The sequence below is a fragment of the Macaca nemestrina genome, chromosome 5, assembly GCF_043159975.1.
Source record: "Macaca nemestrina isolate mMacNem1 chromosome 5, mMacNem.hap1, whole genome shotgun sequence".
Classification (NCBI taxonomy): Eukaryota; Metazoa; Chordata; class Mammalia; order Primates; family Cercopithecidae; genus Macaca; species Macaca nemestrina.
In genome coordinates this window covers 156,502,928-156,520,552 of record NC_092129.1, presented here as the reverse complement: position 1 = coordinate 156,520,552, position 17,625 = coordinate 156,502,928, and the positions used below count along the sequence as shown (strand labels likewise).

Here is a 17,625-nt window from a genome sequence, read left to right as displayed (position 1 = left end):
CTTCTAGTGCAGAGGGTCTCTGGTACGGTTAAGGCTTGTGGAAGTCTTAATTTTTAGAGCTTCCAGGTGATTCTGAAGCTCAGGATCTTTGAGAAGTAAGATTTTGACAATGCTTTCATTAATGACAAATTTGTTTCATCTTAAAAAAGAAAACTTCACCCTTATATGTGTGGAGGAGGACACTATAGTGAAATTAAGGAAAACAAAAATCAAATTATCTGCTCCCTCCATCTACCTGAGGTTTTCCTGCTTGGTATTTGCAAAGAAATTGGGCGCATGGGTGAATACTTCGATTGCTATAAATAGTAGAGTTTGGCCGTTGATTTTAGTACACTAAAAGTGCAAGGGCAAGAAACATACCACCACCTTGACAGTTTCTGGGAAGAAACTTAACTGCATCTTCTGGACCCAATTCGCGTGGCGCAGTGGCGGAAAGAGGCGGACGAATCTGCAGCCCCAGCTCCGCCTTCCCGGTCCCTGCACACCCCGGCAGCCTCTGCGCGGTTCTTCCCGTCCCCACCACCCGCCGCCACACAAAGACGCTGCGTCCTGGCGGTTAGCCGGGGCTTAGTCTAGGCGGGGCAGGGTTGTCTGGGAGACCAGACCGCCACCAGGTCACCCAGGTGGGAAGGGAAGAGAGGTTCGCCGCTGCCTCGGGCCTGGGCCTGGCCGGTGGGAGACACAGCAAGGACTCTGGGAGCCTGCAGAGCAGAAGCAGCCGCGGGACCGGGCCTCCGCCTCTTCCTTAGGTCCAAGACCAGAGGGTCTGCAGGGCCCCAGAGCAGCTGGCCGCGCTCCGCTTCCCACCGCGCTCTCTGCTGAAACTCATGTGGATTGTTTATCCTTGTTTTGCTAAATTTCTTTATTTGCTGTAACAGTTTGGGGGTGTGTGTGTGTGTAATTTTCAGGGTTTTCTATATATAAAAATCATGTCACGGCCGGGCTTAGTGGCTCACACCTGTAATCCCAGCACTTTGGGAGGCCGAGGCAGGAAGATCGCTTGAGCCCAGGAGTTCGAGACCAGCCTGGGCAACATAGCGAGACCCCAGTCTCTAAAATTTTTTTTAATTTTATTTTTTATTAGCCGAGCGTGGTGGCACGCGCCTGTGGTCCCAGCTACTCCGGATGATGAGGCAGGGTAATCGCTTGAGCCAGGGAAGTCGAGGCTGCAGTGAGGCATAATTGCTCCACTGCACTCCAGCCTGGGTGACAAAGAGAGATCCCATCTCTCAAAAAAAAGTAATGTTATCTGTGAACATAGATAATTTTACTTTTTCCTCGCCAATGCTGTGCTGAATGACATGGTGAAAGTGGGCATCCATTATTCCTGATTGTAGGAGAAAAATTTTCAGTCTTTTGCTGTTGAGAATGATATTAGTTGTATGTTTTTCATAATTGGGCATTATGTTGAGGAAGTTTCCTTCTGTTCCTGGTTTAAATTGTGTGTGTGTGTGTGTGTGTGTGTGTGTGTTTTGACAGGGTCTTGCTCTGCCACCCAAGCTGGAGTGTGTGTATGTGTGTGTGTGTGTTTTGATAGGGTCTTGCTCTGCCACCCAAGCTGGAGTGTGTGTATGTGTGTGTGTGTGTTTTGACAGGGTCTTGCTCTGCCACCCAAGCTGGAGTGTGTGTATGTGTGTGTGTGTGTTTTGACAGGGTCTTGCTCTGCCACCCAAGCTGGAGTGTGTGTGTGTGTGTGTGTGTGTGTGTGTGTGTTTTGACAGGGTCTTGCTCTGCCACCCAAGCTGGAGTGCAGTGGCCGTGATCTTGGCTCACTACAGCTTGGACCTCCAGGGCTCAAGCAATCCTTCGACTTCATCCTGCCAAGTAGTGAGGACCACAGGTGTACACCACCACATTTAGAAGTCCCTGAGAAAATTATCTTGGAGGAAAACTCCTTTTCCAAGGAAGCCAGTGTCACCTGTGAAGAGGGATCCTGCTCGCCCCAGGCGCCTACTCAGACACCATGGGAAATGGGGAGTGGGGCTCAGAGCGGGCAGGCTTTTTTTTTTTCCCCTCCGAACTCCTGAGTTCCAGTTATTTGCCTGACTCAGCCTCCCACAGTGCCGGGATTACAGGTGTGAGCCACCGCACCTGGCAAAAAGGTGCTGAATTTTGTCAAATACTTTTTCTGTATCAGTTAAGATGATTATAGTTTTTTTCTCTTCATTCAGTTAATGTGGTATATATTGCATTGACTTTTGTATGCTGAATCATCCTCACATTCCAGGAACAAATCCTACTTGGTTATGGTATATAAACCTTTCAATACTTCGCTAAATTCAGTTTGCCAGTATTTTTTTGAGGAATTTTGCGTGAATATTCATAAGGGATATTGCTCAGTAATTTTCATTTTCTGTAATGTCTCTGCCTAGCTTTGGTATCAGGATAATGCTAGCCTCATAAAATGAGTCGTAAATATTCCCTCCTCTTTGATTTTGTGGAAGAATGTAAGAAAGATTGGTGTTAATTCTTTAAATTTGGTAGAATTCGATAGTGAAGCCATCTGGTTCTGGACTTTTCTTTGCTGGGATATTACTGATTACTTCTTGAATATTTTTACTAGTTATAGATCTATTCAGATTTCTGTTTATGATTAAATTTTGGTAGATTGTGTGCTTTTAGGAGGTTGTCCACTTCATCTAGGTTATCCGATTTGCTGGCATGTAATTGTCCATAGTGTTCTTTAATAATCCTTTCTTCTGCAAAATTGGTAGTAATGCCTCCACTTAAATTGCTGAGTTTAGTAATCTGAATCTTCTTTTTCCCTTGGTCAGTCTTGCTAAATGTTTGTCAATTTCAGTGAACTTTTCAAACAGCCAACTTTTGGTTTCATTAGTTTTCTTCATTGTTTCTGGTCTGCCCTTCCTGATGGCTTGCCTTTTCTAACAGCCTGTCCTATGGATTTAGCACTTACTAGACAGCCCACAGTTGCATCAGCCAATTCCTTGTTCAAAAAATCAATCTCTCCCTCATGTAAATGTCTATGTTGATGATTCTACTTAAACTGAACATACCCACCTAACCAGCACATGGCTCAACAGCATCTCTGGTCCTTTTCTAGTCACTATCCACTCTTCCCAGAGGGAATCACTATTCTGACTTCTAACAGCTGAAGGGAGTCTTGCTAGCTTTGTAATTTAAATCAGTGGAACCACAGAATGCATCCTGTTTTGTGTCTGGTTTATTTTGGTCAAGTTTGTGAGGTTCATACATACAGTTGTAGATTGTTCTTTCTTACTGGAACTGATTATTCTATGCAAACTTATTCATGTGATGGCTGGCACTTGGGATGTCTCTAGTTCTTTTGGGTATTATGAATAGGTTGCTGGGCAATCTAGCAAATATATTTAGTGAACACAGCTACTCATTTGTGGTAGGCAAATATCAATCAGGATGTGATATTGTTGATTTTATAAGTGAAAAGTCTGAGAGATATGAAAAGATTACAGACAAAAAAACAAACAAAAAAAACCATCATGTGAACAGGAAATGTTTCCAAACCTGAATTGTCCAGACATACACATACCATCCTCCACTTGGAGGGAATTCTACCGACATGTTTCATGGTATAATGGTTATCACACTTGCCTAACACACAAAAGACCGCTAGTTCAGAACTGGGTGGAAACATTGTAGCTTTTCCTCACTCCTAGATTATCAAACGCATAAAACAACTTACATTCTCCCTCCTTCATCCAGAGCCATCTCAAGAACCTCTGTTCTCCTTCCTTTATCCTGAGCAAGCTGAAGCTCACATCACCAGCGCCCTCCTCTCCTGCCATGCTCTGCAATTGCCTGCCTGCTCTGAGCCCCACCCCACTTTCCCATGGTGTCTATCTGAGTAGGCACCTGGGGCGTGCTCACCAATGAGACTGGCTTCCTTAAAACAGCAAGAGTTGGACTTGTGAGTTTCCATCCAAGATAATTTTCTCAGGGATTTCTAAGAAGGAAGAGGGTTCTGCTTTCAGCAAAGCAGAGAATTGGACAATCTGCTCTTTACCCCTAAGCACAGAGAGGATTTTTCATAAAATAGGTGAGTGGACACTTAGAAACAAATCAATTTCTCTTCTCTTTTATAATTTAAGATTGTGTCACTTAAAGTTTGCCATTTAAAGTTTCATTGTAGTAAAGAAGACAATTCCATAACTTTCTTTTTCCTCTATAATCAACATGTAACTCCTTACCCAATTGTTTCAATAAACTCTCCATCCAAATTATTGTAGTTTCTGTATGTACTTATGAATGAATGAATGAGAAAGAACCTTGCTTTGTCACCCAGGTTGGAGTGCAGTAGCACGATCTTAGCTCACCGCAGCCTCGAACTCCTGGACTCAAACAATCTTCTTGCCTCAGCTTCCCAAGTAGCTGGGGCTTCAGGCATGCACAACCATGAGCACCACCATGCTGGTCTCTACTTTTTTTGTAGTAGAGATGAGGTCTCACTATGTTGTCCAGGCTCTGATTACCTTTTTTTTTTTTTTTTTTTGAGATGATGTCTTGCTCTGTTGCCCAGGCTGGAGTACAGTGGCATGATCTTGGCTCACTGCAACCTCCGCCTCCTGGGTTCAAGCAGTTCTTCTGCCTCAGCCTCCCAAGTAGCTGGGATTACAGGTGCCCACTACCATGCCTGGCTACTTTTTTTGTGTTTTTAGTGGTGACGGAGTTTCACCATGTTGGCTAGGCTGGTTTCAAACTCCTGACCTCAGGCGATCCGCCCGCCTTAGCCTCCCAAAGTGCTAGGATTACAGGTGTGAGCCACTGCACCTGGCCTATTACTTGTTTTGATAACAACAAAAAACAGCAAAATCTTGTGGGAGGTTGGAATGTAACCAAACAGCTTAGCTTCAAACCATGTTTTAAAAACTTTGTTTCTTTCCTTCTTTCTCCCCAGTTTCTAGACATAGCTTTGAGACAAACTGCAGATGTGTTTTCTTTTGTCTTGAATTACTGCCTTGGAATGGGCATTAAAACTGCCTTCCCTTTCCCATATTATGCTCCCATGCCTTATGCTCATTTATTTACCTGGATGCTTGTTAAGCTCATACCATGCCCTCTTATCTGGTCATATATTTCCTTAGAAGCTTCAGGGGCTGAATCCTGATGCAGACCAGGCATCTCCAGAATTATCTCTCCAGTAGGAGATTAATTCAAGGACAATACTCACTGTTGGCTAGAGATTATCTGCTAGATTGACCATCATTAATTTGTAACTTGATTGGGCCTACGTGTCACTGGCCCCTTCACCAGTTGAAACAATAATTCAAGATAAGCCATCAGAATGAGACACCCACTGGGCACCTCCTGCCTCTTGCCCCTCTGCATTACAAGCTCCTCTTCTTAAAATGTTTGGCCTCTCTCTAGAAATTGAAGAGTGGCAACTTTTGGCCGGCCACACTCCCTGTTGCTAGCATGGATAATAAAACTCACTCTGTTTTTAATTATACCTCATTCTTGTTCTTTTGGCTTTTTTCTACAAGTGACAATCAGCCAGACCCTCTTTTGGCTACAGGAAGACTTTGATAAAGAGAACGCCTGAGCTCAATCTTGTGTGTTTTAAGGAAACAGAAAAAAAAGGAAAAGAAAAAGTCTTTTCCTGCCTTGTACCTCTGTCTAAATAAAAAGAGAGGCAGCTTCCTCACAGAAAAATATCGCTGATCTTAAAACCAAATTCAAAGAACTGAAAAAGGAAGTTTCTAGTGTTCCACTTCTGTGAATTTGGCCCAGAAAAATCCACAGAGAAGGTGTTAAAGTCAGAGAATTTATCCTGCATCCCTCAGGAAGCCCTAGAACCAAACAAAGCTCTCCCTAAAGGGCTGAAATCAGGCCATGAGGGTTGTGGGGGTGACGGAGCCGTGTAAGCTCTCTGGTTTCACAGGTTTAGGTCACTGCTGACAGATTCAATTACTATGGGAGGACATTTCATTCATGTCTAATTTTCATTCAGTTGGATGATTCTCCCAAATCCGTCATTCTTTACCATAAGTTTACTCATTGTTTTAGATTTACCGCAAGGCACTTTCCCCTGGGAATTTTTCTGAGACCACTGTGAGTTAGGTATACTTCCTGTGTTTTGATTTGTCATACTAAAAATCTTAAAAGTATGAATTTCTACATGAAATGAAGGTAAGATCGTTTATTTTATTTATTTATTTATGTATTTATTTATTTATTTATTTTGAGATGGAGTCTTGCTCTGTTGCCCAGGCTGGAGTGCAGTGGTGTGATCTCGGGTCATTGCAAGCTCTGCCTCATGGGTTCATGCCATTCTCCTGTCTCAGCCTCCCTAGTAGCTGGGACTACAGGCGCCCATTATCACACCTGGCTAAGGTAAGATCTTTATCTTAACAATCTAGGTCTTAGATTTCACTGTATGGGCATTAAACAAGTGTTTATTTCTGTTTATTTAGCCTTTTTGACGACTACCCAGCAATTCCACTTCTACGAATGTCTCTCAGTGAAATTCCAGCTTAGCTCTGTAGTGGCTTCATAGAATCTAGTCACTGCAGCAACTTCAGGCAGCAGAGAGTTGGGGTAACCTGCATGTCCATCACCAGAATGAGTAAATACTGCAGTGAATACAAGTTTGTATGAAGTTTCATGTTCTGCGGGAGTCACAGCTAATGAAGCAGATGTATATATACCACAACAGGTGGAGTTTTCAGGGCAAAGTAAAATCTAAGAAACAAAATATATATCAGGATGTACAGTACAATACCAAAATTAAAATTACAGAGTTACACAAAATACAGTGGGTGAGGCAGTAGCTGAATGACTAATGCCAGAGGGAATGGTGGCAAATTGTGTGAGGAGGGGAAGAAACTAAGTTAAATTATCTGACTGGCATGCTTGCCACCTCTTGGAAGACACCTGATTACACTCAGTCCCCTGCCGTCTTGCTGGCCAGGAAGATAACTGGTCACAGGTGGTCCCCTCACCCCACCTCATTCCACAGTCTCTTATGGCAAAGCGTTTCCTTGACAGAAAATGCTAAAGGTCTCCAAAGCCCCTCCCTTTGCATCCTGGTTTCTAAAAAGTCTTTTTTTTTTTTTTTTTTTTTTTTGTAATCAAGAGGTTAATGTTTGGGTGTATTGGAAGGATACAGAAAAAGGCATAGGACAGTATGGACAATGGTATTGAAATAAAATTCCTCCTTATTCTGCCTGAAGTTTCCTGACATGATGACATGGTATTTGTGAGGATTTGGGTCACTGGGCGAAAGCCTTCCTTTGTCTTGAATCATGGATTTTGGGTATTGTTGGTTTTGATAAATGGAATACAGAAGGAAAGAAAAAAAGGGCCACAAATATGAAAATGCTCTAAAAGAAAAAATAGTTTCACAATACTGAATGCAAGCCATTCAGGAAATGTCCATTTTAAATTTTAAAGATAGCTCCTAGGTGTATGGTGGTTTTTGTAATGTAGTGGTTGTCACGTGTGCCACCCACGCGAAATGGAAACTGGGCAGAAATATTCCCTTATGGGTCTCTCTCTCTCCCTCTCTCTCTCTCTACTTCAGCTTGGATAATTTCTTGTTTCACTAAACTCAACTCGAGTTAAGGGTGTGAATACAGAGTTGTTCTAAAAGGAGTATCATGTGGGTCCCTATCTTTGCCCTGCCCCGGGGGTTGTAGGTGGCTTGACTATGCAGCTTCTAACTTGGCGTTAAGAGACTAAGGTCTCTTAAACTCAGGTCTGGTGCCTAAAAAATATGTCTTTATTCCCTTACAGGTCTAGGGGTCAGAAATCTGCAATCAGTTTCAGTGGACCAAAATGAAAATGTCAGACAGGGTTTCTAACACCCTCCAGAAGTGCCAGAGGTGAAGCAGCTTTCCTTGGTCTTTCCAGGTTCTACAAGGACATTCCTTGGCTCATACCTCCTCCTCCCATTTTCAAAGTCAGCAGCGTAGTATCCTGATTCAAGATCACATTGTCTTCCTTTTCTTTGTAGCCAAATCTCCCTCTGCCTCTCTCCTCTGGTGACAATGGCTGGGGTCTTGACTTGCCAAGGTAACTGTCGTTGGGGAGCAGAGAGTGGGATCCGCAGTGTTCTGGTGACTGTTGGGATCTGGGCGCGAGGAAGGAGAGTGGCTCTCATGATTCTCTGCATTCTCAGTGCCCCGTGGCCCGTACTGGTCATTTGGGTATAGTTTTACTGAATTTCGCAGATCTGGAAACATAGAAGGGACTGGGTCTCCAAACTTGGACTGCCCCTGGCCTGAAAGGTCTGGGCTCAGGACTCCGAGCTCAAGTCAGTCTGTTCACCCAACCCCTAAGCCACTGCATCCAGGTGAGGAGTTGGGCCCGAGCACCACAGCGCAGGTAGGGTTGGTAAGAGCCAAAGACTGGAGTCCCAGGGACTGTGGGGCTGGGCTGGTGGGGCCACTGCTACCACCTAAGCAATACAGGCCGCCTGGAAGACCGAAGGCGGAGTTCGCTGATGCGGAAGCCAAGACACAGGGCAGTAAGAATCCGCGCCATTTCTTGTGATGTCACCTGAACCCTTGGCCGGTAGGTGCCTCTCATCCATTCGGAAGACAGGGCTCCAGCCACCGGCAGCTCTGAAAGAGTTTGAAGAATTTATTGTTCACAGATGGTATTTAAATGGACTTATTTCTAAAAGTCACATTCCTTTATTACCTATTTGTTATTAGAAGTACCCATTTTCATATGTGTTTAAAACTATTTGTGTCTCAAATTCTCAGGAGATTGATGCACTCCAGTTTATTCTTTTTGGCATATGTTTTTACTCATAAATTAGGTTAAACTTCATACTTGTTTAATAAAATTTAGTTATTTGGTTACATTAAAATATTTGTATCCAGATAAGAAGTCTCTTCCTTCTCCTATGCTTTTTTGGAATTTAGAGCATATCTGAAATAAAATTAATTTACATTTTATTACTAATTGATTATATGCCATCAATTAATATTATTTCAACTGTCCCTTACTGTAAGCCAATTAGATTATACCTTTTTTCTTTAGTGTTTTTGGATTTATTAGTATTGATCTGTGCTATTCTGTTATGTTTTTTAGTTAAAGAAAAATTATTCATGACACTAGCTAAACATGGTAAGGCAGATTTTATTCAAGGGACTACTATAATGGAGTTTTGCAGTAGGGGAGATCAGGCTTAACTCCAAATATAAAAGAACAAGTGAAGGTTTATAGCAAAGGATCAGGGCGGGGGTTAGTGGCTGAAAAATTACTGAGAAGTAGGGTAATTCTTTGCTAAACTGATCTAACAGATTTTTTTTTTTTTTTTTTTTTTTTTTTCTAAAGACAGGCCAGGAAGGCCAGGCACCGTGGCTTACCCCTGTAATCCCAGCACTTTGGGAGGCTGAGGTGGGTGGATCACCTGAGGTCGTGAGTTCAAAACCAGCCTGACCAACATGGAGAAACCCTGTCTCTACTAAAAATACAAAATTAGCCAGGTGTGGTGGCGCATGCCTGTAATCCCAGCTTCTCGAGAGGCTGAGGCAGGAGAGTCGCTTGAACCTGGGAGGCAGAGGTTGCAGTGAACTGAGATTGCGCCATTGCACTCCAGCCTGGGCAACAAGAGCAAAACTCTGTCTCAAAAACAAACAAATAAGCAAACAACAACAACAACAAAAAGCCAGGAGGCCAGGGTAATAAGATATCAAGGTGAGACATAAGGAATTTGATAAAATATCTAGGGTGATCAGACCAAGGGTGAAGATTTTTCACTAAACTTAGCAGGATTCTTGCTAAAACTAGAATAAGTGAACCAAAGAGAAAAACCCATGGTCTGGGCTTTCAGTACTTACAAAGGAGGCTGACTAGAGTTGGGTCAAGAAGGTCTTTGCCACTTTATGCAAGTAACTGAGTTTCCTTTAATGGTGGCAATCTCAACATTCCCTTGGAAAATAAATCCACATCTGAAATGTGAGTGAATTTGGATAAATCATATTCAGAAATCAGACACCCATCAACTCGCAGCTGCTCCAGCATATGAGAGCTGTTCAACAGGGACATGTGCAAGTGGTGGTATCCCCTCCTCTTAGGCCTAATCTGCCAGTGAGGTTGGGGATGAACAGGGGCCCAGTCATCTGTTTGCAGAAATGAAACCCTAGGGTGCAGTCAGAGAGACTTTTCCTCCGCTCTTTTGTGGTACTTTGCGCCATCATCATTTTGTGGGTTCGGTCCTCCAGGACATGCCTGAATATAAGGTTCTCACATGCCTGGCCCTCATCTGATTAAGGACAGAAGTACAGGGTCCTTCTTCCTGATCCACCCAGGTCTATTAAAGTTCAAGCTAAAAACCCTTTCCCAGAGAAAGCCTCCAAGTGCCCCCCAGCACGGGGGCAAGGAGGAGTTTAATGTACAAGGGGTGAGAAAGAGGGTGGGGAGAGGAGAAATTGCCTCCCCCAATCTCTCCTTCCCCATGGGGTCCCTTCTGTATCCTCACTCCTGGCATTAGAGACCAAGGGGACAGAAGCTGGGATAGGGCCCTGGATTGCCTTCCCTAAAAGATGTCCTTCAAAGCTTTGCCCAGTGCATCCTGTTGCCCCTGAGGTATATAACCCAGGGTGGGTTACCTTTCAGGGTCCCTTAGGTGTGGTACAAATGGGGAGCATGCAGTGGAGACTGCATCCACCCTGGCAGTTTTCTTGAACCTTGGGGGACTGGCTTGCTGTGCATCTTAGGCTTCTGTTGTCTCTTACTGCCTATCTGTGAATAATAAACCTGATTCATATAACTTGTGGCATGTGAATGTAGTCTGTCTCATCTGACTGAGGCAATTAGTAAAACTGCAGCCCAGGATGCTGTGGGTGGAAATGTTCTGATTCCCGGTGGTTAGCACAGTGATGATTTTTGCTATTCTTCATGCAGTGAGAATTCTCCTTTGGGACGGGTAATTAGTGAACCTGCTTCATAAAATTGGTATAGCAGTAGGGTCTGGTCTGACAGAACCATGACTTATGGGCTAAGAGGGAGGGGCAATGCCCTTTAGTACCCAGTCCAGGGCAGAGGGCTGCAGGAGCCAGACATGCTTCAGGATGTTTTATGGGGAAGGAGGAATGATAAGTGGGACATATGTCACCTCCCCACAGATGTGAATGAGCTGGCTGCATGAATTGAGGCAGAGAGAAAGGAATATGGAAACAGAGGAATATGCAACTCTGTCCTCTAGCTTTGGGACACATATGCGATTGCTCATTCTCCAGGATGGAGATCTTGGGAAATGGATACTCAGACCCTAAGACACCCAAGAGGCTATAAGAAGAGTCTCTGAGGCACTTAAGAAGGAATGAATGTGCATGACGCAGCCCATCTTTACCCAGCAGTGCAAGAATGTTGGGGTAGCTCAGCAAGAAATCATCAAAATGCTCTCCTTCACAGAAAGACAAATTAGTGATCTCAAGGACAGCTATGGGCAAAAACCAAGAGAAGACATGTTTTCTTGGCTATCTCAGGTAGTTGATGAGGAGTGGCAGAACATTCTGCTGTCATGAAAAGAATGGCACAGCCTGGGTAGATTGGCTCACAACCCAGTGTTGCAGCAGATGTTCAGGGTGATCCAACGAGCCATGGCTATAGATCACCATGCCACAACCTGGAATCTTTTCTTATTTGGTTGGTGTCTAGCATTCTAGGCTCTTTTCCCATCCAGGGTGGTTTGCCTAACCTTCCATTGTGCCCTTGGCAGTCAGGACATGAGGCTGTCACAGCCTTGTGCAGGGTGGCCCCAGGCTGATGGCTATCCAACCTCCAGAAGGGAGAATTGGATGATACAATATTATCTAGTTGCAATATTGATGATTTAATAGACCAGAGCCCTTGGCCCTGGCATAACCAATTGATTTTACTTCTTCCCCTTGGAATAGCCTTTGGCAAGGCCATTGAAAAACTTTATCATACTTTGCTAGCCTGGCAGCAGAATGGGGATCAAATTTGACAAATTTAATCTGACAATTAAATACAAAAGGCTAACTTGGGAGGAGGCAATCCAAGGGCTGGTAGTGGGGCTGCCTCCAAGTGCCCCTACTCCACAGACTTATTTAGGTTCCTAAATAAGAGGTTGATGGCCTCCCCACATCTGATACATGCTACTGGAACCAATCAGAGGGAGGCCCTTGCAGTTTACAGAATCAACAGGTGCCAGTCATGCAGGAGGACTAGCTTGTTATGAATCTTAGGCTTCTGTTGTCTCTTGCTGCCTATCTGTAAGTAATAAACTGCTTTATATAACTTGTGGTGTGTGAGTATGTGCTGTCTCACCTGACTCAAGCAATTGGTAAGACTGTAGCCCAGGAGGCAATGGGTGGAAGCATTCTGACTCCTATTCCTGATGGTCCACATAGTGATAATTTTTGCTAATGACCTCATTTTTGAATCCATTTGATATCCTTTGGTCTTCATTTTACTTGCCTTCTTGATATTTACACTTCCTAAAACATTTCCCATGGCATCAATGACACCAAATCCTTTTTTCCTTACAAATTCTCTCCTGTAAGGCCAACCGCAAGCTTTAAAAGATGACATTTTTCGGCCGGGCACGGTGGCTCACGCCTGTAATCCCAGCACTTTGGGAGGCTGAGGCGGGCGGATCACGAGGTCAGGAGATGGAGACCATCCTGGCACACACGGTGAAACCCCGTCTCTACTAAAAATACAAAAAAAAAAAAAAAAAAAAAAAAAAGCCAGTGGCGGGCGCCTGTAGTCCCAGCTTCTCCAGAGGCTGAGGCAGGAGAATGGCGTGAACCCGGGAGGCGGCAGAGCTTGCAGCGAGCGGAGATCGAGCCACTGCACTCCAGCCTGGGCGATAGAGCGAGACTCCGTCTCAAAAAAAAATAAAAGACATTTTTCAGGGCTGGGCGTGGTGGCTCATGCCTGTAATCCCAGCTTTGGGAGGCCAAGGCGGGCAGATCACGAGATCAGGAGTTTGAGACAGGCCTGGCCAATGTAGCGAAACCCTGTTTGTATTAAAAATACAAAAATTAGCCCCATTGCACTCCAGCCTGGGCAACAGAGTGAGACTCTGTCTCGAGAAAAAGAAAAAAAAAAAAAAAAGCAATTTTTCAAGTGTTAGTCTTGGCCCTTTTTCCCCTCTCAGTTTCCTATATAATACCTCACTATAATTCCTTGTTGGCCCTTCAGTTTTATACTATCTCCTCTCATATCTGCAGTCCAGAACTTGCCTGAGGCTATTCCTTATATCCTATTATCCTACTCAAGCATCTCTACTTGAGTTACCCTGTACCTTAAATTCAACATATTTGAAACTGAGTACTTAATTCCCCTACCCCCAAAAAGGATGGAAAAAAATGTTACCCTCTCACTATTGTTTTTTATTTCTCCGTTTATATATTGCTGCATTACAAACCACCAAGACCATAGTGGCTTAAAACAATAACAACATCATTTTGCTCCCTGATTTGCAGTTTGGGCAGGGTCAGCTTGTCTTTTCTCCACATGGTGTCAGCTGGGGAATCCACTTTTGAGTTGGCTCACTTGTGTGGTTGGCAAAGTGGAAGTGGCTTTTGCATGGGAGCTCAGCCAGTGCCATGTACAAAGGGCTTTGGTTCTTCTCTGTGAATGTGGAAAACCTGATGGTACACAACCTAGGCTGCTGCACTGGTGTTTATTACCGTCATTCACTGTGAATGAACAGTGGGAGGCGTGCATATCTTTCAGAACTGCACATTGATTCCTGGAGAGCGATCTTGGGTTGTAGGACTTTCAGCTGCATGATTAGGGAAACACAAGCCACAGTGTAATGGGGCATGGGAAAAGGCATATTATGCTAACATTAGTCAAAAGAAAGCTTGGAGTAATTTTAATTTCAGACAATGTAGACTTCAGAGCAAAGAAAATTACCAGGAATAAAGAGTGGCATTATATAATAATAAAAGGGTCAATTCTTCAGGAAGATATAACAATCCTTAAAGTGTATACGTTTGTAATGGGCTAAACCGTGTGTCCCCCTGCCCGGCCCCCCACAAATTCGTATGTTGAAGTTCTAACCCCCAATATATCAGAATATGACCATGTTTGGTGACAGTCTTTATAGGAGTGGTTAAAATGAGGTCATTAGAGTAGGCCCCTTCCTCCGTCTCCCCCTCTCCCATCCTTTTGGATTGGGGTCTCACCATTTTGACCTCATTTAACCTTAATTACCTCCTTAAATGCCCTATCTCCAAATACAGTCACATTGAGATTAGGGGTTTGGCACAGGAATTTTGATGGACACAATTCAGTCCACAACAACCCCCATCCCTAAGTTTCCTTAGCTTTAAAACAGGTAACAACCGGCAAGACAACATAACATGAAGTGATTGGCAGACAATGTGGTGCAGCCTCCGGATGCTTAAGGCGATGAAAATATAATTACGTCTGTCTGCATAGGTTCGAACCTGCCGGCTACAATCCTGTCCTACGTTTTGACAGTTGTGAACCGCCCGCGGTGCATTTTCAGACGAGATCGGGCGCGTTCAGGGTGGTATGACCCTAGACGCGCGGTGCATTTTCAGCCTCCCTCCTGGCCTATACCCGTCGTGCACACACAAAGCAATCCTTAACTAACCTCATCCTGGCCTCTTGATTTGTAGAATCTTCGCTGAGAGGAGGAGGGCCTTACTCGTGATGTGTAGGAAGAGCAGCAACCAAAGGCTTACGTGAGAGTCACTTTTCAAAGCCATTTCCAAACACCTTTTCAGCAAACGAGAACCTGCTGGCGAGTTACCTGCTCGTGTCGCTCCTTCCCCGCAGTCTCCACCAGGCAGCGCGCCCCAGGAAGCCGGACGCCTGCTCCCGCAGGCCGCGTGCGTTTGTGCAAACTCAGCAAGGCCTGGCAGCCTTGGAAAGCAGGCCTTTAGCAAGCCGCGAAAACGCAATTGGGTGCCAGGGTTACTCGTTGCATTTGTGGTAGGCAGAGCTTTCCTTCAAGCAGCCAGAGGAAAGCTCTCTGAGGGTGTGTAATTAGGGTACGGTAATTAGCATATAATTAGGTCTTGGGTAGGGCATGGGTCAAATCCAGCGCCATGTTGGACCCAGACGGTTTCAGACAGCTTAGCCCCCATCCTGTTTGTTAGGGTGTTATCAGCGCAAGCTCTTCCTCGTTCTTGTAGCTAATTTTAACAGCTCCTTTAGGAGGTGTTAGGAGCTTAGGAAAGCTCTCTGAATGCTTAGAGGAAAGCTCGGCCACCACTACAGCGCTAAGGATATCGCCCAAGCTCATTGCTAAATGTCTCTTGGGAAAAAGCTCCTCATGATTTGTAAATTAATGACCTGCAGGTCCCCACATGAACACGAGGAAAGGGACTTGCAAGGTAGTGGTGAAGAAACATCAGCAGGTCCATTTGGGGTTCTCATCGGGTATCTTTCCTGATGGTGGGATGGGAACTTGGGGCCCTGTTGTAATTCCAGATCTGGGAAACTGCTGATTCCTCCCTTCCCCCAACTCTCCACACCATCTCCTCACCACTGTCTTTATGATAATTGTCCCATGGTGCATTAATTCTTTCCCAGTCTTGTCATTCAAACATTTATGTTTCCTGTAAGTACCATTAACAGCTTCTTCTGAACTGGTTTCTCTAAAAATTCTTCCTTTACCTTTCTTCTGAAGTGTCGGATCCTTTACCTTTTAAAAACGAAAGCTAGGTCTGGTGGCTCATGCCTAGCAAGACCTAATCTCTACAAAAAAAAAAAAAAAAAAAAAAAAAAAAATTAACCAGGTGTGATGGTGTGGGCCTGTAGTCCTAGTTACTGGGGAGGCTGAGGTGGGAGGATCACTTAAGCCCAGGAGGTCAAGGTTATAGTGAGTTACAATCGTGCCACTGCACTGCAGCCTGGATGACAGGGCAAGACCCTGTCCCCCCCCCCCAAAAAAAAGCATCCTGATAAACATAGACATGAAATTGAAACATACGGGTGAAGGATGATAGATCTATGCCTCAGTCTTCTCATCTGTAAGACAAAGACAGCCTCATCACTTTTAACGGAGGTGAGCAATAAGTGAGGTACACCACTGCATATTACATGGCAGATGCTCAGTCTCCTCCTTCCACTTCCTCACTGGTTTTCCTGTGAAGAAAGGAGGTCCATGCAACACAGACCTAAACCTCTTTGAGAGGAAAAGAGGGCATTTGGTAGAGGGGAGGGGAGGAGTCCTGGCTTGTGGGTATAAAAATGTTTTTCCACTCAGATTATTTTCTGAAAGAGGCTGAGATCAGGCACCTAGTTTGCAGCCTCCTGAGTCTCTGGAGGGTTCATGCTAGTGGAGTGAGAGGGCGGGGGGAACAAGGAAAGTGATAAATCTCATCCCTATTTGATAGGAATGCTGGGTGGTCATAAGAGAAACATCAAGCAGTAATTTCACATATCAGCAAAAAAGGAGCTGTTAAAATTAGTTACAAGGACAAGGAAGAGCTTGGGCTGATAAGACCCTAACAAACAGGATGGGGGCTAAGCTGTCTGAAACCGTCTGGGTCCAACATGGCACTGGATTTGACCCATGCCCTACCCAAGACCTAATTATATGCTAATTACCATATGAAATTACACACCCGCCAAGGCCCTGACAGATTGAACCTGCTCATATTTAATATAAAAATGGGTGGCATCTCAATTTTATGAAATCTTCACCTTTCCCCCAGAAAACCTCATGATTAGTCCACCCTCTAATTACAAGAGCCCATAAAAATAGAAAACTCAAACTCTGTTGGTCATGACTCGTTCTCACGAGCTCACCTGCACTTCCCTAAGTGTGTACTTTTGCTTAGCAATAAAAGCTTCTTGCCTTTGGCTTCATTCTGACTCCCCCCTGAATTCTTTCTTACGAAGGTGTCAAGAACCTGGAAACTGGCTGGGGCTGGGGCTGGGGTCTCACTGGCTTCTGGAAACCCTTCTGGGCCCTCCGGCAACACCTGTAGTGTAAGCAGCAATTCAGTGCTGTGATGCCTCAGTCCCAGACCTTTTCCGCACCAGGGACTGGTATCATGGAAGACAATTTTTCCATAGACAGGGGTAGGGGGGAGTGGGGAATCATTTCAGGATGATTCAAATGCATTACATTTATTGTGCACTTTATTTCTATTATTACATTGTGATATATAATAATTATACAACTCACCATAATGTAGAATCAGAGGGAGCCCTGAACTTGTTTTCCTGCATAGATGGTCCCATCTGGGGGTTATGGGAAACAGTGACAGATCATCATGCATTAGATTCTCATAAGGAGTGGGAAACCTAGATCCCTCAAATGGGCAGTTTACAATTGGGTTAGAACTCCTATGAGAATCTAATGCCTCAGATGATCTGACAGGAGGTGGAGGTCAGGCTGTAATGAGAGTGATTGGGAGTAGCTGTAAATACAGATGAAGCTTCACTGGCTCTCCTGCTGCTCACCTTCTGCTGTGTGGTCCGGTTTCTAACAGGCTACCAGGAGGAGGAGTACCGGGTCAGTGGCCCAGGGGTTGGGGATCCCTGCTGTGATAGTTAGTACCCATGGCTCCAAATCTAGTGGCCCCAGGTCAGGTCCTAGTGGGACCTGGTTCATTTTTGCTAGTACCCATCTTGTCCACATGAACCATTCCAGCCAGTTTTCTCATGCTCTTATTCTGGAACATCTTCCTAACCCCAGTATATCTGCCTCAGTGTCTC

At 44.6% G+C, this 17,625-nt stretch overlaps 1 long non-coding RNA gene across 2 annotated transcripts; it reads left to right on the top strand.

Moving 5' to 3' along the window:
- The first annotated feature begins 523 nt into the window (after positions 1-523).
- Positions 524-15,075, top strand: LOC139363476 (uncharacterized). Of its 2 annotated transcripts, none has more exons than XR_011623919.1 (4): positions 524-4,033; positions 6,181-6,327; positions 7,729-9,642; positions 14,571-15,075. It is a non-coding gene; the product is annotated as an uncharacterized lncRNA (long non-coding RNA). The 2 variants fall into 2 exon arrangements; XR_011623918.1 differs by lacking the exon at positions 14,571-15,075 and adding an exon at positions 11,073-12,305.
- Positions 15,076-17,625: the final 2,550 nt, after the last annotated feature.